This window comes from Myotis brandtii, unplaced genomic scaffold (assembly GCF_000412655.1).
Source record: "Myotis brandtii unplaced genomic scaffold, ASM41265v1 scaffold410, whole genome shotgun sequence".
In the NCBI taxonomy this organism is placed as follows: domain Eukaryota; kingdom Metazoa; phylum Chordata; class Mammalia; order Chiroptera; family Vespertilionidae; genus Myotis; species Myotis brandtii.
The window spans coordinates 2,042,772-2,043,011 of NW_005365764.1; the positions used below are offsets into that span (position 1 = coordinate 2,042,772).

Sequence of the window (240 nt, forward strand, 5' to 3'; positions counted from 1 at the left end):
TCCTCGGCGGACCCAGGAGGCCGAGAAAGGTCAGGAGTCAGTTTGTGTGTGTGTGTGTTTTTAATGGGGGAGCGGGGGTCCGATCTGAGCCTTCTCCCCGCTCCCTCCGGGGGTGGCTGCTGGGAGGAGGAGGCAGAGGGCAGGGAGTCTAGGTCATGCGGAGGGTGCGGGGCGGGCGGCCCAGGCAAAGGGGAGGGGCAGAGGCTCCTCCCGGCACCCCCCAACCCGGGTAATTTTCCT

At 66.7% G+C, this 240-nt stretch overlaps 1 protein-coding gene across 1 annotated transcript in view; it reads left to right on the forward strand.

Moving 5' to 3' along the window:
* Positions 1–9: 9 nt before the first annotated feature.
* The window catches only part of LOC102242976 (F-box only protein 44), a 5,432-nt gene continuing 5,201 nt past the window's right edge, over positions 10–240 (forward strand). The window contains exon 1 of the mRNA XM_014545487.1: positions 10–29. The gene's annotated coding sequence lies outside the window, so the exon portion shown is untranslated. The remainder of the gene's footprint in view (positions 30–240) is intronic.